This window comes from Misgurnus anguillicaudatus, chromosome 20 (assembly GCF_027580225.2).
Source record: "Misgurnus anguillicaudatus chromosome 20, ASM2758022v2, whole genome shotgun sequence".
Classification (NCBI taxonomy): Eukaryota; Metazoa; Chordata; class Actinopteri; order Cypriniformes; family Cobitidae; genus Misgurnus; species Misgurnus anguillicaudatus.
This window is the reverse complement of record NC_073356.2, coordinates 5,968,929-5,991,816: the sequence shown is the minus strand read 5'-3', so window position 1 is coordinate 5,991,816 and position 22,888 is coordinate 5,968,929. Positions and strand designations below refer to the sequence as shown.

At 41.4% G+C, this 22,888-nt stretch overlaps 1 long non-coding RNA gene across 1 annotated transcript; it reads left to right on the top strand.

The window, feature by feature from the left end:
• The first annotated feature begins 1,611 nt into the window (after nt 1-1,611).
• LOC141351317 (uncharacterized) lies at nt 1,612-3,209 on the top strand. Its single transcript, XR_012359528.1, has 2 exons — nt 1,612-2,672; nt 2,766-3,209. It is a non-coding gene; the product is annotated as an uncharacterized lncRNA (long non-coding RNA).
• The last annotated feature ends 19,679 nt before the right edge of the window (nt 3,210-22,888 follow it).

The following is a 22,888-nucleotide window of genomic DNA, read 5'->3' as shown; positions in this document are numbered from 1 at the left end:
TAGATTTACGCAACGCCTATCATCTGGTGCGTATAAGAGAGGGAGATGAATGGAAGACAGCCTTTAACACCCCTACCGGACACTTTGAGTACTGCGTTTTGCCATTCGGGCTTTGTAACGCTCCCTCTGTCTTCCAAACTCTGGTCAATGATGTGCTGAGAGACATGATTAACAAGTTTGTCTTTGTGTACATAGATGATATTCTCATCTTTTCCCCCTCTATGCAGGAACACACTCAGCATGTCCGCCGAGTCTTACGCCGGTTATTAGAGAACAAGCTGTATGTTAAGGCGGAGAAGTGCGAGTTCCATCGTAGGTCAGTTTCGTTCTTGGGTTTCGTTGTTGCTGCAGGTGAGATACGTCCTGACCCAGCCAAGATTAAAGCGGTTGCCGAATGGCCAGTCCCCGAGTCCCGTAAGGATTTATTAAGGTTTCTGGGGTTCGCCAATTTTTACCGGCGATTTATCAGAAATTACGGTCGGGTTGCTCAGCCTCTTACTGCCCTCACTTCCACTAAGGAGAGGTTTGTCTGGAATTCTAGTGCTCAGGAAGCCTTTGATAATTTAAAGTCCCGGTTTATCTCTGCTCCTGTTCTCTCTATTTCAGACCCTGCCGCTCAATTTATTGTGGAGGTGGATGCTTCGGATGTCGGGGTAGGCGCCGTTTTGTCTCAGCGGTCTGTTAAGGATGGCAAGGTGCATCCCTGTGCCTTTTTCTCCCATCGGTTAAACCCAGCAGAACGAAATTATGACATAGGTAATCGGGAGCTGCTGGCGGTCAGACTGGCTTTGGGTGAGTGGCGTCACTGGTTGGAGGGGACCTCGGAGCCCTTCCTGGTCTGGACGGATCATAAAAATCTTGAATACATCCGTTCAGCCAGGAGGTTATCTTCTCGTCAGGCTCGCTGGGCACCCTTCCTTGACAGATTCAACTTCACCCTCTCGTACCGGCCCGGTTCTAAGAATACTAAGCCCGATGCTCTCTCTCGTTTGTTCGAAAGTCCCGGTTCTGCTGGGGACGAAACCATCCTCCCTGAGGGGCGGGTGGTGGGTGCCCTGCGCTGGGGAATAGAACAACGGGTGAGACGGGCCGGCCGGGAGGGGGAAGTGCCAAAGGGGTGCCCAGCGGGTCGATTGTGGGTTCCGAATGCGCTTCGCTCCGAGGTCATCCGGTGGGGTCACGAGTCCAAGTTTGTTTGCCATCCGGGGGTTCGGAGAACGTTGGCTACAGTGCGTCAGCATTTCTGGTGGCCCTCTATGGGTCCCGATATCAGACAGTTTGTGTTAGCCTGTCAGGTTTGTGCCCGTAATAAGGCCTCTCATCAAGCCCCTATTGGTCTGCTTAAACCTTTACCCATCCCCTCTCGTCCCTGGTCTCATATGATTTTGTGACCAATTTGCCTAGTTCCAAGGGAAACACTGTAGTTTTGACCATTGTGGACCGCTTCTCCAAGGCGGTTCACTTTGTCCCTTTGCCCAAGCTCCCCACTGCCAAGGAAACAGCTCAGATAATGATCGGACACGTCTTTCGCTTACATGGTCTGCCCACAGACATGGTTTCAGATAGGGGTCCACAGTTTATTTCTCGTTTCTGGCAGGAATTTTGTAGACAAATTGGCTCCACAGCCAGCTTGTCTTCGGGGTATCACCCCCAGACCAACGGGCAATGTGAACGGGCTAACCAAGATTTAGGTAGAGGTCTCCGCTGTCTGACATCACAATATCCGAGCTCCTGGTGCCAACAGTTACCCTGGGTCGAATACGCCCAAAATTCTCTCCCCGTGTCATCACTGAATATGTCCCCATTTGAGGCATCCATGGGGTTTCAGCCTCCTTTATTTCCGTCCCAAGAACCTGATGCGGTGGTTCCGTCTGCGCTGGCTTTCGTCCGTCGTTGCAAACGCACCTGGAGGAAGGCTAGATTTACGTTACGTCAGGTTTCCAGACGAACCAAAGCCGCGGCCGATTGTCACCGTAGACCCGCGCCCCGTTTTATCTGTGGGCAGAAAGTATGGCTTTCGTCCAAGGATTTACCTCTCCATGAGCCCTCTCGTAAGCTGGCTCCATGATTCCTTGGGCCATACAGTATAGTTAAGGTTATTAATCCCGTGACGGTTCGGCTCAGATTGCCTCCGGCACTCAGTGGGGTTCATCCGGTTTTCCATGTTTCCAAGCTTAAACCGGTTTATTTTTCCCACCTTAACCCTGTTCCCTCTGCCCCCTCCCCTCCCACCTCTCAGCTTGTAGATGGCGCTCCCGTTTATACTGTTAAGTCCCTTCTAGATGTGCGTCGCCGGGGTAGGGGATTTCAATATCTGGTAGACTGGGAGGGCTATGGTCCGGAGGAGAGGTGTTGGGTACCGGCCCGGGACATTCTGGACCCTGGGCTGATAGAGGATCTCCGCCGGCGACGGGGTGAGCCTCCTCATGGACCGCCCGGTGGCGGTCGTGGGGGGGAGTCCTGTTATGATTTCGGTCCTATTGGCTGTTTTGTCTTTGTTTCACTTGTGTTGTGTTTTTGTTTTGACAGCTCCACACGTGCGCGTCTTCCACCTGGTGATCTCATTATCTCTGACTCTTCTCACCGGCGTCCCTCACCTGTTCCTTATTATTGCCCAATCCGGTTTGATTTAAATTCCCCTCGTTTCCTCTGTTCTTTGCAAGTTCGTCTCAGTATGTCCATGCCCATCTAGCTCTGTCTAGTTCTTGTCTAGTTGTGTCATTAGTTTAGCTATTTAATTCGAGCTCTCTGCTGCCTTTTCCCAGATCCCCTGTTCCGCCTCACTCTGCCTTAAGAATTGGCTTCTAGTCTTCGCCCACCATCTGCTGGATATTCTCACGTTCCTGCTCGCTCGCTCGCTCGGTTGGAGTGGCAACGGCCGAGCCTGCGTCTCTCTATAAGGATTTCCGAGCGCAGAGTTCATCGGAGTGCTGTCCAGCGTGAATACCTGCTGAAGCACCATCTGCCGTTCACTCTCTCTCTCTGTGTGTCCGCTAGGATTCCTTGTCAGAGGCCCTCGGATGTTCAGTGGATGTCCTACGGCTCATGCTGTGTTTCCCACTACTTTCCCGAAGGAATTTCGTCAGTGGACTGCCGCCGAGTGTTATCTCCTATACACATTGACTGTCTCTAGTGTTTGCTCATTTATACTAAGTCATCGAGTGTTTTCAACTATACACATTCTGTGAATAAATACCTCTGCGCTGGGATTCTGTGTTCTGTCGTATCTAACAGATAAAGCATAGATGCTTGGAAAATGTAACTAAAATACTTACGTATTATACACCTCTGAATGTATTTGTATTGTGTATATGGTCTTATGTGTTGTATTGTATAGGTGGAGGTGTTAATGTACTGTATTATACTATATGAAGCGGCCTTGAGCCATGGAAAGGCGCTATATAAATAAAACTTCTTTAAAAATGACCCCAATTGAAATGAGTGGGAAATGCAAAAAAAATATTTTTTTCTTTTATTTGTCAAAAAAAAAAATGCATCCAGAATAAATCTGAAAATTTCAACACAGAAAGGTAGGCCTGGTACTAGAGCACAAATGTTACATAGAAAATACATGCTCAATCACAGACACACACACACACACAAAAAGGTATGGCTGCCACAGAGAGCATTTCTTATAGAATTTGGCAAACAAAACAGCCAAAGATGCAAAACAAAGATGTAAAATACACAGGTGTGCACACACACATACAAACACACACACGTGCCCACATACACACACGAACAAACAGAGACTCACACACAAAGACACAGTAAAAGCAAACATACACACGGACACACACACACTTACATTCAGTCAAATTTCTGTGGCGTTTTGTGAAAACAAAAATTTCAAAATGCATAAAAAACTACAAAAAAATCTACTATTTGAAATAATATTTATTTTTAATGTCCTTTCTTGTAATGAAGCACAGTGAGGCTGAGGCATATGCAGGCTTTTATTTACTCTCATAGTCAGACAGAACAGGGTCAACACCAGCAAACACAACAACGTGGAATAGGCAAATCTCGTAGTCTAATAAACAGGCAATATAATCATGGCAGGCAGCAAACAATCGTAGAGTCCATATAAATAGATCAAAAGTAACAAACCAGGAACAAACAGACAAGGTAAATGCTCAGAAATGATGCCGGGGCAAATCAAGAGCCATTTCTCAATACCAAGTACGCCAAGTTCGGACTTGTGTCCTTCCTAGTTCGGACTTGCAAGTTCAGACTCGGAAGAACGAACTTCTGACGCGAAATGCATTCTGGGAAACTTCGCTGTCATAAGTCCACACAAGTCTCCTCTGATGCATCCTCGATAAAATGGGTGGATCAAGAACACATCCGGGGATTTCATGTGAACTTGGGCTTGATGCGAACTTTGAATTGGAATAGTACTTGGGCCGCGACTGATGACGTTTCACAAGTCCACAAGAACGCAAGTACAGACAAGAACGCATATTGAGAAACGGCTAAGACTTCACGCTGGAGTACTTCTTCTTCTTCTTCTCTTATTTAATGGCGGACTGCAAACAACGTTTAGGTGCATGCCGCCACCTACTGTACTGGAGTGTGTATATCATTTCATTTTAGATCCTACTCCACAATCCTGAGTTTTTTTAAAAAGGTAAATAGTGCCTTCCTAATAATTCTAATTCCCTCTCCTTCGGATCCCAGTATCCCTACCAGATTCCATTCCCGTCCTACCTCCTGAACCTTATCTTTAAATATCTGTCTTTCCACCTCATTCAATGTACAATACAGTAATACATGTTTAACATTTTCTTTAACCCCACATTTTTCACAGTTCTCACTATTCCTTTTCCCCATTAAAAATAATGTACCATTCAATCCTGTGTGATCCACTCTTAATCGTTTTATTACTATTTTCTCACGCCTAGTCGTTTCCATATGATTCTTTACACTGACACTTTTTTGTATTTTGTAATATCTTCTACCTTTCCTGTCTTCCTCCAACCATTTCTGCCATATTTCAAGGCCTTTCTTCTTAACCACAGCTTTACCTTCACCTTTTCCTAATGGAATTGTTACTGTAATTACCTCTAGTAGTGCCTCTTTAGCCAGTTTATCTGCCATCTCGTTCCCTTTAACCCCTTCATGCGCTGGCACCCAACAAAACTGAACATCTATGCCACCCCTTTGTAATCTATATAAACTGTTAAAAAGTTCTAATAGTAAGTCCTCTCTGATTGATGTTAGTGACTGAATACTTTTAATTATGGCCAAAGCATCTGAGCACAGAACCACCCTATCAGGTCTGACCTCATCGACCCACTGTAGTGCAATAATGTCTGCTACTATTTCTGCTGTATATACTGATAACCGATCAGATAGTCTTTTGGAAACATGGATTTTAAATTCTGGAATATATATTCCAATCACGCTGGAGTAGTGCATGAGAGTTGCTTAAATAGGCAGTTTGAGATGAGCAACAGGTGGCAGAGCAATCAGTCCGGTATGTGGGCTTATGAGAAATGCAGTCCGAATGAGACTAATAGTCAGGGGATGGCTCCCTCTGGTGGCGATCGGGAGGCAGAGGAGGCGCCTCATTCACAACATTTCTAATGTTTATATAAACATAAATTTACAAAATGTTTCACTTAAGTACTGATGTTGAGCAGTTGGCCACATTTAGTAAAATGAATGGTTCTCTATGGGCCTCTGCTGGTCAAAGTGATTTTTTCCTAAACTGTAACCATAAAAAAAATTCTAAACACCAAATGGCTGAATTCAACACATAACATCTAGATCAACATCTAAAAACAATTTAAATCAAATTTAGATCAAAATGTATGTGAATTTTTCATAAAAAATTGATATTTTTCAGGCAAGCTAATGGTGTAGTTGAGGAATTGAGTGGTAAACGGGTTTAAAAGTACTTCATATCTCCCAAAACCCAGCATTAATGTATAGATGGGAAGTAAATGAAAAAAAATGATATATAATTTGTATCATTAAAAATGTATATATGTTTTGTAATCACTCTTTTAATCTCTGGGGTCATTTTTACCCCCAAGGAACTATAACGTATACAGGAAAATATGGCTTTGTGAGGGTTAACAAAGTCACTTACGAATTTTGAAAACAAACTGACGCCTGCAAATATTCCAGCGAACCCAATTCCGCTCTGTGTTTTAGCTTATTAGCCATGTCAATAAGCATGTTTCCCGACCAAAACCAAAACACAGGGATTTTTGTCTTGAGGCATTATTATGCTGTATTGGAGTGTTACGTTTGTGTAGGTGTGTCTTTGTTGTTGTCTCTCTCTCCGCTGTCTCTCTCCAGATCCACCCAGTTTCCCAGTTGGGCTATCAACATGTCAATCATTCCAGTATATAAATGACGTCACCTCACGTTCCCCCAATCTCCATTCTTCCACAGTTTTAAAAAGGACGCCAGTTCAAACGCGCGTCAGTCATTGCGGCTCACTGTTACTGTATTCAACTGTCTGTTCGCTTGTTATATTTATCCCGCCTGTGTATGTCAGTTCATTCTTGTGCTCATTATTCCATTTACCCATTGTTTTGTCCTGAATGTACTGGTGTTTTGTTTCTCCATGCCGGGGTAAGGAGGACAGGTAAGGTTGTCGCGCGACATACATTGTACACATGTAGGGAAATATTAACTTTGTATTAGAAAAACTAGTTTAGGAGTGAGTGCCACCTTTGTATGTTTTTTCCCGACTTTTGAGCTAGCTAGTGTAGTTTAGTTAGGGTGTGTATACGCTGAAGACCTTTTTGTTTATTTTTCTTTTCTTTAGTTAGTTTAGAGGTCTTTAAAAATAGTTAGCTTCGTTTTGTTTTGTTTCTTTTGTTGTTTTAGCACCACTCTCATCCCCTTTCCTTTGGTTCTGTGTTTTGTGTTCAACCCCTGTAAATATTGTAAATAACCTTTATATTATTTTGCTATTCTCATTATTGTTTTCTTCTTATTATTATCATTACCAGTATCATTACTATTTACACCTTTTGTCACTTTGTTCACTTATTCACACTTAAGTTTCAGTTTATTCCCGCGTCTGTCTCCTGCCATCCAACCGCACACAGCCAAAAGGAAAAGTTTTCCATTAAATGTTACATCCCTCATCCCTAGACAGCCTTGGGTCGTAACATAGAGCATGATGTACCACCTGCAGTTAAAGCAACACCAAAGAGGTTTTTTTTACCTTAAAATAACGTTTCCAAAAAAGTTTCAGTGGATCATCCACACAAAACAGGGTGAATGGCGCTTTCACATTCGCTTTGCAGCCCTCTATCGGCCAAAACCGCACTAAAGAAGTTTCCAACCATCTGGTAGTGGTCCTGTACTTCATGTGAAAACTACAAAAACTTGCTTTACGACATACCTACAATCCCATCAGAGCCAGCTATGCTGCAGTATTTACGACAGTGGTAATGAACAATTACGCTTCTAACCTGTAGGGGGAGCAAAGAGCCAGAGTTTTTTAGTGTTGCTTTAACAGGCTGCTGCTTTGTCTTGGCTGATGCCGTTGGGCGAGGGCAATGATTGAGAAGCAGTTAGACCAATGGCGTGCGTGAAGGCGGGACTTAACAAGAAAGGTCAAAACAGTGCAGAAACGCACACAAAAAATGTCTACCATAGAAAGCAAAAGGTGAAATTTCCTGCGACATTGAGGTAATCATACTGGGTATATATGCTGGCATATCATTGTCACAAGGTGACGATCTTTTTTTCTTTGGGGCGGAACCAAAATTATGGAAGTTTGGTTCCGCCCGGAAGTGTTTCCACCCGGACAGGAAAAGACGAACACCGGACGTCCGGTAAGCGCCGCGAGCGGGAAAATCTGCGAATTGGACGCAGCTGTGCGTAGTTAAGAGGAGCGGCCGATGATTGGAGGATACGCTGAACAGGGCAGTATTTAGAAGCAGCAAAAATCACAGTTAGGAGCGATTGACACGAGAGGCGATCAACACGGGGAAGCTCCTCTGCCTAAGGCAGAAAGATGATCCGCACCTTTTGAAGAGCCCGCAGGCTCTGTTGATCCAAGCTGCGCTACGAAGCGCGCGGAAAGAGGACAGGAGCCACGAGAGGCGAAAGAAAGGCAGGACGGGAAGAGAGAGTAAAGGAGCACCCCGAAGAGAGCTTTTTGGCTGAAACCGTATGGTTGTGGAAGACATCGCGAACCTTAAAGGTTGAGAAGTGAACGGAGTACATTTCAAACGGAGATAAAGGAAAAGGGGATTGAAAACGGCATTGATGTGAGTACTAAGATCAAGTTGAAAGCATCCTGTATATTTACCTCGCTTTATGTTGGATTCCTCCAGGAGAAGGAGGGCGGCCCTACCCCTAGCATAGCGTGGTGGGTGAGCCGAAAAAATATTTATTGAAGCAGTCACAACGACGACACCACTAGCTAGGCCGCATATTTCATCGCCAGATCCGAACCAAGCGAAGGAAGGAAGACGGGTGTCCTTTTTGTACACTGAGCGTGGTGGGTGAGTCCTTGTACGGTGAACACCTTTAATTTTGACGTGGTGCTGTATATTTTGCTGTGGGTTGCTGGGTATTGCTGTGTGTGTCCTGTCAGATAAACCCCCGCCTTCACGCACTTCGTTGAGGAAAGACAAAGAGGCTGCTAGTCCTAGCCTAGTTCAATACAGCATATGTTGTGAGCGTGCTTCAGATCTCAGGAAATAGCACGGTGCCTTGGGAAGATCTTTTTCCGTCTGGACCTTGGGCGGATGTGAAGGGTGGCAGTAAGGACCTGAAGAAACAGCAGAGGTGTGAGTACGATTTGGGGCCATTACCATTGATACTTTCATTTGCATGAAGATTGTTGTTGCAGAGAGAGTTGGAGGAATTCCATCATCCCGTGGCCTCTACAAAGGGGCGCCCCTGTGAGGTGAGAACCATCCAAAGCAGAGTAACTGTGCTTTTGTGTCCCAGTCGATACCTGTGGAGATAAAAGGAGAGAGAGTGAATAATCTGAGGAGAAATCGAGGAGACCCGTACTTACGGTACGCCGAGTCCAGCCAAGAGGTGAGAGCCATCCAAAGCAGAGTAACTGTGCCTCTTGTGTTTCCAGCTGTTGCCTGTGGAAAGAGAGAGAGAAAATGAGCGACCCGAAGAGGAACTGTGTGAAATCCAGCCGGTGAAAATAACGAGAGCCTGAAGAGGCCTTTATTTTAAGTTCCCCTTCCTCCCTCCCCTATTTATTATTTTAAGTAATTTAAAGGCAAAGTCCATGATGTTTGAAAGCCAATGTTGATATTTGAAATCACCTAAACAAACACGCCCCTACCCCAATAGAATCTGGACCTTCTGTTGATAGACCCGCCCCACACATACGCAACCCAGCATTTGATTTGATTGGCTATAAGTGTGTTTTGGTAGTCGGCCCGTCTCCTTTTCCAACGCGTTTTTCAAACATCGTGGACTCCGCCTTTAAATAAAGTACATTTTAATTTTATGCTTACCTTGTGTGTCTGGTCATTGGGGTGGCTTTGGGGACCTCCTCGAGGTGGAAAAAGGGGCGTGACCTTATTTACATCTGGGTCTACCCCGACCTGTGACAGATTTGGCGTAGTCGGCAGTCCACCTCGGGTTGAGCAACCAAGGTCCCCCAATGACCTACCACGTTTTTAACAGACCTCACAAACTTTTTTTACCAGTCCCCAAAATTCGTTCTCGGGACGAGAACGGATTGGCGGGGGAGGATGTCACAAGGTGACGATCTTTTTTTCTTTGGGGCAGAACCAAAATTATGGAAGTTTGGTTCCGCCCGGAAGTGTTTCCGCCCGGACCGGAAAAGACGAACACCGGACGTCCGGTAAGCACCGCGAGCGGGAAAATCTGCGAATTGGACGCAGCTGTGCCTAGTTAATGGGAGCGGCCGATGATTGGAGGACACGCTGAACAGGGCAGTATTTAGAAGCAGCAAAAATCACAGTTAGGAGCGATTGACACGAGAGGCGATCGACACGGGGAAGCTCCTCTGCCTAAGGCAGAAAGATGATCCGCACCTTTTGAAGAGCCCGCAGGCTCTGTTGATCCGGGCTGCGCTACGAAGCGCGCGGAAAGAGGACAGGAGCCACGAGAGGCGAAAGAAAGGCAGGACGGGAAGAGAGAGTAAAGGAGCACCCCGAAGAGAGTTTTTTGGCTGAAACCGTATGGTTGTGGAAGACATCGCGAACCTAAAAGGTTGAGAAGTGAACGGAGTACATTTCAAACGGAGATAAAGGAAAAGGGGATTGAAAACGGCATTGATGTGAGTACTAAGATCAAGTTGAAAGCATCCTGTATATTTACCTTGCTTTATGTTGGTTTCCTCTAGGAGAAGGAGGGCGGCCCTACCCCTAGCATAGCGTGGTGGGTGAGCCGAAGGAATATTTATTGAAGCAGTCACAACGACGACATCACTAGCTAGGCCGCATACTTTATCGCCAGATCCGAACCAAGCGAAGGAAGGAAGACGGGTGTCCTTTTTGTACACTGAGCGTGGTGGGTGAGTCCTTGTACGGTGAACACCTTTAATTTTGACGTGGTGCTGTATATTTGCTGTGGGTTGCTGGGTATTGCTGTGTGTGTCCTGTCAGATAAACCCCCGCCTTCACGCACTTCGTTGAGGAAGGACAAAGAGGCTGCTGGTCCTAGCGTATTCCAGTACAGCATATGTTGTGAGCGTGCTTCAGATCTCGGGAAATAGCACGGTGCCTTGGGAAGATCTTTTTCCGTCTGGACCTTGGGCGGATGTGAAGGGTGGCAGTAAGGAGCTGAAGAAACAGCAGAGGTGTGAGTACGATTTGGGGCCATTACCATTGATACTTTCATTTGCATGAAGATTGTTGTTGCAGAGAGAGAAGTGGAGGAATTCCATCGTCCCGTGGCCTCTACAAAGGGGCGCCCCTGTCCAGAGTTCGAACGCCTGACGGCAGCGAAGAGAGGGAAGCGCTCGGCCCGGTGAGACTTTGAGATATCCCACCCCTCTGCCACCACTGAGTAGTCGAGAGGGTTCGCCCCCGACGCCAAGTAGGAACTACTTACCCCATCAGACGCCTCGTAAAGTGCTGAAAGTCCACCACTGCTGCCAGTTGATACCTGTAGAGGGAAAAGGAGAGAGAGTGAATAATCTGAGGAGAAAACGAGAAAACCTGTACTTGCGGTACGCCGAGTCCAGCCAAGAGGTGAGAGCCATCCAAAGCAGAGTAACTGTGCTTTTATGTCCCAGTCGATACCTGTGGAGATAAAAGGAGAGAGAGTGAATAATCTGAGGAGAAATCGAGGAGACCCGTACTTGCGGTCCGCCGAGTCCAGCCACTAGGGGAGAGCCATCCAAAGCAGAGTAACTGTGCCCCTTGTGTTTCCAGCTGTGGCCTGTGGAAAGAGAGAAAATGAGCGACCCAAAGAGGAACTGTGTGAAGCCCCGCCGGTGACAATAACGAGAGCCTGAAGAGGCCGTTATTTTAAGTTCCCCTTCCTCCCTCCCCTATTTATTATTTTAAGTATTTTAAATAAAGTACATTTTAATTTTATGCTTACCTTGTGTGTCTGGTCATTGGGGTGGCTTTGGGGACCTCCTCGAGGTGGAAAAAGGGGCGTGACCTTATTTACATCTGGGTCCACCCCGACCTGTGACATAATATTAAAAATAAAATTGTAATCAACAAGTGTGTTACTGTATTTACGTTGTTTTTGCTGTTGCAGTGCACCCTTGGTCAGTGGGTGAGGTCACATCACTAAACTCGGAAGAAGTAAGGTATCGTAGACCATCATGAAATTATAAGTGCATTACATATTTAATGAAAATTTTTTATGTAAAAAACAATGTTTTTTATGTAAGAAATGCAAGAACATCTAAAAAAAAAAACATGATCAGACGTGATAATTAATATAGATATGTGATGGATGATATATAACCATTTTCTCTATTTTTTTTAAAGGTATCAACATGGAGATTGAATTGGAGACCATTGTTCTGTTCGAAGTGTAGTTTGTGGAAGATGCAATGATGAAATTAATTTGCATTGTCAATGTTTAAGCATAAAAGCAATGTTCAGATGATGGTACTCTAGCACTGTTTAAAGTTTTTAATATTGTTGTTATTTACAATGAAAACTATTGTAACAGAAGAAAATAAAGAAGGGAAAATACAAATGATTTTCTCGAATGACTTTTCGTGACATATACATTTCATGAACTACATAAAATTATCTGTAAGCCATAAACAAAATAAAAATGCTGTACATGCCATTCAAAATTATGTTCCATCACAAATAACGGTCAACACATGTTATTTCAATTTACAGTCAAACTCTGTTAAAGCTGACATAACACAAGACGTTTTTGCCAATCTAATGTTAATCTTGTTTACATATAGAGTAGTATTTCATCATTCATATGTCCAAAGAGTCTTTCGTTTTGTCAGACTTATCAAAGAAAGAACAGCCTTTTCGATTTTTGGTGTTAAGGGTTGAACACTTAAAGGTGTGCGGTGGGCGGAGCTGAAGAGTTATGAGTACGCGCAGCTTTGGATACTACTTTTGGATTTACTTACGCCTGTGGTTGTGACTCATAAACGGGGTCTTTTAAAATTTTGACCACTCCAATAGTTGTAAAAAAAGTGGAAAATCTGGCGTCAAACTGAGTCTTGTTTGTAAAGCAGTCCTCTCCAAAATGCAGCCAGGGAACAAACAAACTCATTCGCAATTATGTTGCTGTCCGGAAAAAGCAAACTGCATCCACTGTTGTCTTAAGACAGGGAATGCTAAATATGGTTTTCTTCTCCTTACATCCAAAAACACACTTCTTTTGTCGAACTATCTTGCTAAAACAAAGTTGTCGCGTGCTGTGCAGTGATAATGCGCATTCTTGCTCTCACTTGATGTGCAGGGCCAGCGTGCTTTTCTGGGGGTAAAGGCCCATAAAAGGAATATGGGGTCAATCAGTCGTAACGGATAACCCCATTTGAAAAAACGTTCCAAAACTTGTAGGAAAAAGGAGGCGTGAATTTGGCTTAGAAATACTCTGTTACAAGCTCAACTGCTTAGCATGAGGAACTCTTAAACTGTGTTAATAAGTCAGAATGCATGAAATAGCATTAAACCACCCCTTTAAATAATGATTAAACATGATTTCAGTTTACAGTCAAAACATTCTTTATGAAGTAATGGTGTCAACATGTCATTTATATCTACATTCAAATCATGTTTAGTTAAACAACTGTTACACCATGTTTTTACATTTACAGTTAAAACATGTTTTAGTAAATAAGGGTTTAAACATCCCAGCCAACATTGACATGTGGGCCCCACGTGGGTCCCATCTGGGCAGCATGGGTTACATGTGGGCATGGGCTTCACATGGGCAATATATGTGGGTCCCATGTGGGTTTCCTATGTGGGCCCCATATGGGTTTGCCCATGTGGGATAATAATGTGGGCCCCTCATGGCACCTATGTGGGCAAACAATTTTATGCTTGAAATCAGTGTTGGGGAAAGTTACTTTTAAAAGTAATGCATTACAATATTAAGTTACTCCCAAAAAAAGTAACTAATTGCATTACTTAGTTACTTTTCATGGAAAGTAATGCTTACGTTACTTTTAGTTACTTTTGCGTTACTTTTTCTTGGCTAAAGCTTGATCTCTTTCAGGCCTTGCAGGTGTTTTTATGACTGAAAAGTTCTGCATTCAGAAATTGCATATTTCATCACAAAAATGTTTAGCTCTGGCCTGCCATCTCAGTTTTGACTCAAACTGTTTCCACACAGGCACAGAGAGTGCATACGTTAAGTTTAATTCAGTACATATTTTTTAATCAAATTAATTAAACTAAAAAAGTAACTTGAGTTACTTTTTTGAAAAAGTAACTCAAATATTAATGTGTACATTTAAAAAGTAATGCGTTACTTTACTCGTTACTTCAGAAAAGTAATATTATTACGTAACTCAAGTTACTTGTAATGCGTTACCCCCAACACTGCTTGAAATACATCTTTATACATTTACAATCTTAAAATAATAACTTTTGGTTGATTGTCACTTTTAAACAAATAGCAAATAATATAACAGATATGATTTGATCAGTATAAAACATTTTAAATAAAAATTCATTATTTTTTACATTTAATTAACATTGATATGTGGGCCCCATATGGGTCCCATATGGGCAACATGGGTTTCGTGTGGCCATGGGCTTAACATGGGCAATATATATGGGTCCGATGTGGGTTGACTATGTGGGTCCCATGTGGGTTTCCCTATGTGGGCCCCATATAGGTTTGCCCATGTGGGATAATAATGTGGGGCCATCATGGCACCTATGTGGGCAAAAAAAATTTATGCTTGAAATATATCTTTATACATTTACAATCTTAAAATAATAACTTTTGGTTGATTGTTACTTTTAAACAAATAGCAAATAATATAACAGATATGATTTGATCAGTATAAAACATTTTAAATAAAAATGCATTATTTTTTACATTTAATTAACATTGATATGTGGGCCCCACATGGGTCCCATATGGGCAACATGGGTTTTATGTGGCCATGGGCTTAACATGGGCAATATATATGGGTCCCATGTGGGTTGACTATGTGGGTCCCATGTGGGTTTCCCTATGTGAGCCCCATATAGGTTTGCCCATGTGGGATAATAATGTGGGGCCCTCATGGCACCTATGTGGGCAAAACATTTTATGCTTAAAATAAATTTTATATACATTTAAACTCTTAAAATTATTACTTTTGGTTTATAGTCACTTTTATACAAAGAGCAAATAATATCACAGATAGGATATGATCAGTATAAAACATTTTAAATAAAAATGCATTATTGTTAACATTTATTTGTGATATTTGTAATGTTTACCTGCCAATTATTAATTTTAATTTGCACAGCTGAGCATGAGTGAAAATAAGAAATGTCAGAAAGTTCATTGGTTTGATAAGTGTGTTAATTAAAGAAATGTTTCAAACATTCTGAAAGGAGTCTGATTAGTGGAGTCAGGTGTTTCATATAAGGAGACCTCATTACGATCTGCTCACTGCAACGACACATTACGCTTGACAAAGTAGTCCTGCTTCAAATGTTTTTAATTGTGATTTTTATCACATAATATAATATCATATTTTAAATAATCTTTGCTAAAATAGGCAGACTTTTAAAATTACAACTATTAAGATGATAAACATTTAAACTACAAGAATTTCCGCTCAGGCGCAAGGATACGGTTTCTATCGGAGCAGCAGGAGTCTCTCACAACTGTTACACTTGTAATTTATCCTGAGTTGTGTTTTTAGAAAATGTAATACTACGGTACAAGTTCACGGACTGCACAGGGATGAATCAAAGCAAACGTGCAAGGACATTTAATGAGTTTGGCTGTGGATGCTTTGGAAGTTCTTCATAAAACGTTTGAGCAAAGATTAATTGATGATCAGAAGACCATCTCCAGAAGAGTGAGCAATATTGTTGTTTTTGAGTTCGAAGTATTTTAAGAGTTTGACTTCTTTCAATGCTTATTTTAAGTGTTATGTTAAATTGTTAGTCATTACCTGCCTTAGCAGTTTTGAAATGTTCATGATTATTTTAGCATTGTATTGTTATAAATTGACAATGAAGTATTTTGATATATTGAACCTTTACAGTTTTTTAATTTGATTTCTCATATTGCACCTCCTTCATGTTTTGTGATGTTACAGATGAATGAACTGTTGAATATTTATGCTGAAATCTGATATTTACCGAACTAAAATTATTTGCTTTTATCGGTTTTCAATTTAAAACAAATATATTATTTAACTAAATTACAATTAAGCATTAAAAGTATAATTATTTCATAATAAGGGACCAGTCCAGTACCCATTAAAAATCCATTCTGGGCCCTGATATGTAACGTGGGCTTCATTACGTGGGTGCAATATGGGCCCTATGTGTGATGCCCACGTGGGCCCCACATAGGCCCCACTCAGTTTCTATATCAAATTCATGTGGGCAACCCAGGTGGGGCCACAGTGGAACCCATGGACAAACCCATGTACAGCCCACATTGGAAGCCCATATGGGGCCCATATAGGGCCCACATGGGCCCCATGTGTGTTGCCCAGCTGGGCCCCACATAAGCCCCACTCAGTTTCTATATCAAATTCATGTGGGCAACCCACGTGGGGCCATAGTGGAACCCATGGACAAACCCATATAGGGCCCACATAGGAAGCCCATATGGGGCCCACATGGGCCCCACCTTGCAATGTTGGCTGGGATGTTACAATGGGGTGGTTTCCTGAATAGGGATTATCTTAAAGCTATGGTCTACGATTTCAAAGATTGTTCATTATTAATAACCTCATTAAGATGCTGGTTATGGTTCTACAGTAACATCCTAACAATTTGAAGAGAAAAAAGAATGTAAAAAATCCATTCAGTCTATTGGGTGTATGGTAGCAGATAAGTTGACCAATGTAAACTGTCCGGCCGGATAGCTTACATTGGTTAACTGCTCTCATCCAATCCCTGCTACATTTTAAAATCCACCTCGTGCTCGCATCTCCACCCCATCGCACACCACCCCGCCCCTCTCCTGCCTGCGAGATTAAATTTGTGTCAGTGTATGGTAGCTAGCAAAGCAGCAACATCTCACTAATTGAAAAAAAACTAAACGACAGCAGCAAGCAGCCCCTGCTTGTCCCTACAGTAAAGGTTGGAAGAAAAAGGAAGTCTGTTGAAGAAAGAGCAGAGGTTAAAAAATGTTGAAAAACGCCGGACTCTAAGTAGAATCAATATATGGTCCGCCATTGACCATTGGAGGAAGCTTCAGGGAGATTTGGGGCTGAAAACCGACGCGACACGGCAGACTTTTGTTGAACAGGTACGCATTTATTTATACTTTTATTGTGTGAGGTGTTACATAAATAACTTTTTATGAGTCTGACAACATGCTGTCGGTCGGCATCGGAATGTTAGCCGTTTAGCATCGCGTATCACGGGTCAAAATAATTATATTTACAAAGATTGTGTGAGGTGTTACATTATCAATCTGACTACATGCTGATGCTGCCGGTAGGCATTGGGTGTTAGCCGTTTAGCATTGCGTATCACGGGTCAAAATAATTATATTTACAAAGATTGTGTGAGGTGTTACATAAATATGATATTATCAGTCTGACAACATGCCCATGCTGCCGGTCGGCATTGAAATGTTAGCCGTTAAGCATCGCGAATCACGGGTCAAAATAATTATATTTACAAAGATTGTGTGAGGTGTTACATAAATATGATATTATCAGTCTGACAACATGCCCATGCTGCCGGTCGGCATTGAAATGTTAGCCGTTTAGCATTGCATATCACGGGTCAAAATAAATATATTTATAAAGTAATTTCTTGAAGCTCAGGAGGGGAAACGTATGCCAAACGTTGTTGTGAAAGTAAATAACGTCAATTACAATCATAATTGTAATTGTACATTCCTTCAAGGCTTTATGTGTTTACTGGTCAGTAAATCTCTGTTCTGATGTTTACTACCAGTGATCACAGCTTGAATTAGTGACGTTGTTCAGGTCGTTTCCCGGTGGGAGGGATCAGGTACCACAGAGGGGCGGGAAGAGTTTTTTAAAACTTACTAACCTTTCTCGACCGATTTTCAACATCGTAGACTACAGCTTTAAACCAGGACTAGCCTTTTTGAAATATAACTGGTTAACAAATATGCCTTACTAAAAACATTACTTGTGTGCATTTTGAAACAAAACAGAGGGCACTGATGTATTTTAAGATATGTCAGTGCAAGTTGTTTTCAGTTTGGACAGCTCTTACATTTATTTTAGGCTAGGACTAGTCTAATCCCTGTCCGGAAAATCGCCCCATAAATTTACAGTCAAATTATGCCATTACATTAATTGATCTATGTGTAACCGAGTGGCACTCTTACATCCGACTACGCCACAGGGGCTTATCCCAGGAAATCATTAAACACAGAACCTCAAGTTAAATAATCAGTGAATACAAGAAACAGAGACGTGACCTTAAAAGTTCAACAATTTTATTGATCGTCATTAATAAATCTCCACTAAAATAGATCAGGATATTTCCTGCTTTATTCACAATAATTTAAAAATATCTAAAAATGAGTAGATGTCAGTTCAAATATTAAAATATAACCCACCAGTGATAGTTCCAGGTTAACCAGGCCTGCGCGAAGGAGAAAAGGGCATTAAGGGACAGGAACCCACCGCCTCGACAGTGGCGGAGCTAGACTTTTAAAACAGGGGTGGCAAGGTATTATTTTGGGGGGTCAATATACAAAGTGTTCAATTACACTAAAAATGTATATAGATTCATTTAAAGTTGTTTATTTTCCAAAATGTACACAATTATGAATGTATTAAGTATACAGCAAAAATAGAACAATTGGGACTGGGATCTCTTTGGCCCTGATCTGCACCTAACGTTTGCTTCTTTAAAAAGAAGTTGGTAATATCGCTTTTTCTCTTCATTCTGCTGTCCCTATACAAATGAAAACTTGGTTACACACCTCATAAGGAAATCAAAATTTGGAACAATTTGCTTGTTATTATTTACCATAAGTACACCGTTACTAATAATACAAATATTAAAGTTATACATTACCACAAAATCTGAGTATATTGAGGTCTAGCCTATTTGACAACACAAGGAAAATTGCTTAAAGACGTCTAGACATGTTATGTTAAGGGAGAAGGGAATGAGTTTCCGTAAACTTGAATGTAATGATGTCAGGGATGGGCAACTTCGGTCCTGGAGGGCCGGTGTCCTGCAGAGTTTAGCTCCAACTTGCCTCAGCACACCTGCCAAAAAGTTTCTAGTATGCCTAGTAAGACCTTAATTGGCTGCTTCAGGTGTGTTTAATTATGGTTGGAGCTAAACTCTGCAGGACACCGGCCCTCCAGGACCAAAGTTGCCCATCCCTGATGTAAATAGACTTCTGTCCCTCACATTAAGCTATGGGATGGCTTCAGATGACTTTGTGAAATTATAATCCAATCCTCTCAGACCCAAGTCACCCAAACTGAAGTGAAAAAGCGTGAGGTGCCAAAAAGCTCGCTGTTTACATCCCTGTACTATCTCCACGGTGGTTTTATTAAGTTCAATATGCTGCATTCCACGTGCCAATATGAATAAGCATGCCTAATGTCTCTGATTGTTGCTGAACATTTGCTAACAACATGTTTTTTATTGTTTTAAGCATCTTCACGCAGGCGTGACAGTATTAGTCAGTTTCACAAGACTATTAATGCTCATTGTTGGTCAGCTTAACCAATAGGCTTGTTCGACTTCATGCGGTGCCGCAAGAATCGACAGCAACATTACGTCAAAGTACCGCGAGGGCGATTCGCGAAATCATACGGAGGAGTTTGCTTTTAAATCGCTCTCGCAGAACTTTGACATCATCCCAGTGTCGGTTCTTGCGGCGCCGCATGAAGTCGAACAAACCTAATGAAAAGTGTAGCAGCAACAGCACGCTGCACGCATTCATGTCCGCTGAGAGATTTGAGAAATGTTCGTAAAAATCAAACAGTGTACAGTTTTCAGCGGGGTGGCAACAGGGGTGGCAAGGACTTCGTCTGGGGTGGCCTCTGGCTCCGCCACTGCGCCTCGAGCACACACACACACACACACGTTATTCAAATCACACGTCTAAATAGAAGTGCACAGAACAATGCAAATAAGTCTACACGCTAAACTCAATATCTATGCAGTGCAGAACACCTCATACCACGGGCATTGGGAAAAACCAGATGACCCCAAAGAGAAAGAACTCCACGCAGGCTGGCTCCTAAAACACAGAAAATTTGATTAAATCCTCCCCGAATCACAGTACTAGAGGTCTCAGCGGCTGGTACAATAAACACAAAGAAATAAATAAATATAATAAATTAATAGAATGAGTAATTTTCAAAACAATTAATGTATAATCAACTTAAATAACACAAATTAATCCTGAGCAAAACAGCAGGGCCTAAGAATCAGAGGTCCATGTGTACAAAGTTCCACAATGGAAAATGTGTTAAACAAAACACAAAACAAACCACATTTAATCAATTACATTAACATTAAATATAAATTACCATAAAATACAAACAATCATAATTTCAAACCCACAATATCATACACACACATTTCCATAACCAATCCATTAAACCACACAATGGTTTCACAAATTACTATACTCAACCTGCCCCTTTAACCTAAACATACCTCTATTGTAATCCACAAGTGGAATGAAAGCTCTGCACCTTAATTTGCGTCGTAATCAAGTAAAAAGTCAAAACGCTACGTAATGCAGCTCGTTGTTTGCACTTAGTCACAGCCCACAAGCTCACACTCTTGCAAATCAGAAGCTACTTTCTTGCAATTTACACAAAATAGAGCATGTAAAGAATCAAAATATCTCCATACAGCCATTTACAGCCTTGAAACCAATGGCATACTCCTACCTTGCTTTAGCGCTTCAGGATCATAACACTGAAATACGACATCCGTGCCTTGCGCTTAACAGCTCACGCGCTCGCATAGCAGCTCCCGTCCTGCAAATAATGCAACAAACTACATAAAAGCCTAAATGTCTCTATACAGACGCTTACAGCGTTAAACCGAATATCGTGTTCCTACCTCACTATGGCGCTTCAGGATCACAAACACCAACCGGAAGAAACAGAACAGTCAACACAGCAGGAAATTACATACTCTACTACTACCAACCTTTACGCTATTTATAGAGAACACCGAACACGTATACCCCACCCCATCATTATCACTCGGTCACATATGCATGTATTTGCAATTATACAGAATTTTTTTTATTTCAGAGAATTTTTTTTATTTCAGATTACATTTTAAAAATTTTATAGTACTGTTTGGTCAATGTTCTTTTTTCATGTTGCTGTGTAAACGTGTTACTTCTCTTCTTGGGGTTTTACCGTTATTTTCATTAATGGCAAACGTTTGGCACCCTGTTTTTAAATGGTTAGTTGTGTTTATGCTGTTTTAGGATTGTGAATTGTGACCTCTTTGAATTTTGTATTATTGTATATTAGGGGTGTAACGGTTCACACAATTTGATTTGTATCACGGTTTTATGGTCACATACAATTACGGTATGGTTCTGTACTTACGATGTTCAGAAACCATTCTACTGACAATCAACAGAACACTATTTTAGATAGTAACAAACTTATTTTTTGGCCCTTAATAAACAACTGAGCTTTCCCATAAACAAATTGCATTCACCAGATGAGCAGATTAAAACACTGCTTTATGTTTTAGGCATGTTTGTAACACAGACCTTTCCATTTTACAATCCAGTCAGTTCGTTCTCAATTTTGATGCGAGTTTCATCATAGATGTATAACTGCTGCTAAAGTAAATATGGCAAAGGGGTGCTGTCAAGCGTTTCAAAATAAAAGACCTTAACGCAAGACAAGACAGAAGCCTTACACTAGGCTAGTCTTTCTTTGATAAACAAAGGTAATATATGAAGAGTTTGGTTCCAAATATATTTTTTAGAGTGTATAGTACAGACCAGGCCAGGTAGTAGGCTTGCTGGACTGGGGGGGCAGTCAGGATTTTTGGGTGGGCAGCCATTTCTCGACTAAAACGATTCATACACTAAAATTATGGATGTTTCAATCCAATATTATTTTGCATATGTCTTATAATAAAAGGCCATTTATATGTCATTTTGCACGTTCAAATTTTAAAAGTAGATGCAATTAGATTAATGATTTATAATGTTATAATGAATACACTTAATAAAGTTTTACACATTAAGTCACAGTTAATGAAATCAGGCAAGCAGGTGATATGAATACAAAACTGTACATATAGCTATATTTTATTAATGTTTACACTGCATTTAATCTATTATTTCACTTATAGATAAATTAAAGCCATTCTTATACCTACCCTACCTAACATATGCCTTTAATCTAAATAAACACTTGTTAGGAACTTTATTTCCACCTCTCAAACATTTTCTTCATTTAAAATAATGTATTTTCAATGTGATATATGTGATAAGCTGTGTTGTCATTAATTCCTGACCCTATCATACATGCTGCTGCAGCAACCTAAAATATCACAACAAAGCACAACGCTTTAAATAATATATTTTGAAACATCATGTAAGCAATTTGACATGCATGACAAATTCGTCAAAGCTTATCCTGTTTGCCTATAACAGCACCAGACAAAAGCACAAGCCCTAAAATACTGTAAGTGTGATTTGCGACGAGACCAAAGATAAATCACACTGCTTTGTTCATAACACAGCAAATCATATATTATAATACAACGCAACATTATAAAATACAACGTTTTACCTTATGATGACCTTGGGGAGTGAAAGCTCCTCTTGAACTTAAAAGTCTGTAGATTTTTGCGTGTGAAGTTTTTCTCAAACGCCAGCTGAATGAGCTGACGAATGACGATGACAAAACCGCTAAAATGTGATTTTAAAACTGCACGCGATGCTCAGCTGTTACAATACTGTATATTTACTGTATAACCATCTTATATAATTTATATCTACTATATAGTATGCCACAACCAAACTGCATATTCTAATTTTAATAAACAGAACTACGTCTAAAACAAACACATTAAATGCTGCTGGAGACTTGCCATTGGCTGTTGTATTTGAATGAATAAATAATGAGGTGAGTCTAAGAAAGTATAAGGGGCTATTTGGGCATGTTTTACTATAAAAAAAGTTTTAATTTAATATGTGTTTGGTTATTACGTTTATGTAATACTAAATTGCATTGTTTCTGATATATATTTTAAAGATGCGTTTTATTTTTTAGTTACTGTCATAGAGAACAGTAGTGCTTTTCATGTGACTTAAATACTGCTGAAGACCTTTA